Raw genomic sequence first — 792 nt, 5'->3', positions numbered from 1 at the left:
GTAGTGTTGAAGAATGTAAACATTGACAATACCAGTAATTAGAGAAATCATACCATTATCTATCATCATGTTACAAGCAGTATATAGTAATACAGTATGTACTAACACACATAACATTTTATGGGATTCCTGCAGACGACAGGAATCTATTTTAGTAACACATTGTCTTGTTGTACAGATTCTCATAAAACTGCTGCAGAGGATTATCTTTTATCTCCACAATTTTTGTTTCATCAGTATAATTGTAAGGCTCTTTTTATATACAATAAGGATTATCGACAATACATGAACCCACTCCATAAATTGAGAATAGTATAAACTATCATACCTTACTGTCTTTGCGTGATAAAGGATTGGTGAAGAATTCAAATATTGACATTACCAGTAATTAGTGACTATTAAGAAATCATACCATTATCTATCATCATGTTACAAGCAGTATATGGTAATACAGCATGTACTAATACACATATGTACCTGAACACAGTTGATATTACTAATCTCAGTACATCAGTAGACCTTACTTAGGAATGATAAGGAGTGGTAACACTGTGGGGGCTGCAATTAGTGAACATACATACAGTATTGTAACTGGAGCTATGGCGTGTCTACACATCAAAGGCCCTTCACTGGTTTCTGTATATTACATAGTTTGTGGCTTCTATGATGATATAAAAGTGGTAGACAGTAAGAGCTGAACTCATTGCAATAAAGAGACAACTATCAGTTTATAATGGAATCACTGCTACTAATAAGAAGTATACTAGTACGATACAATATATATGATAGTGT

The sequence above is a fragment of the Amphimedon queenslandica genome, unplaced genomic scaffold, assembly GCF_000090795.2.
Source record: "Amphimedon queenslandica unplaced genomic scaffold, v1.1 AMPQUscaffold_12428, whole genome shotgun sequence".
Classification (NCBI taxonomy): Eukaryota; Metazoa; Porifera; class Demospongiae; order Haplosclerida; family Niphatidae; genus Amphimedon; species Amphimedon queenslandica.
Note: the sequence above shows the minus strand (reverse complement) of the source record.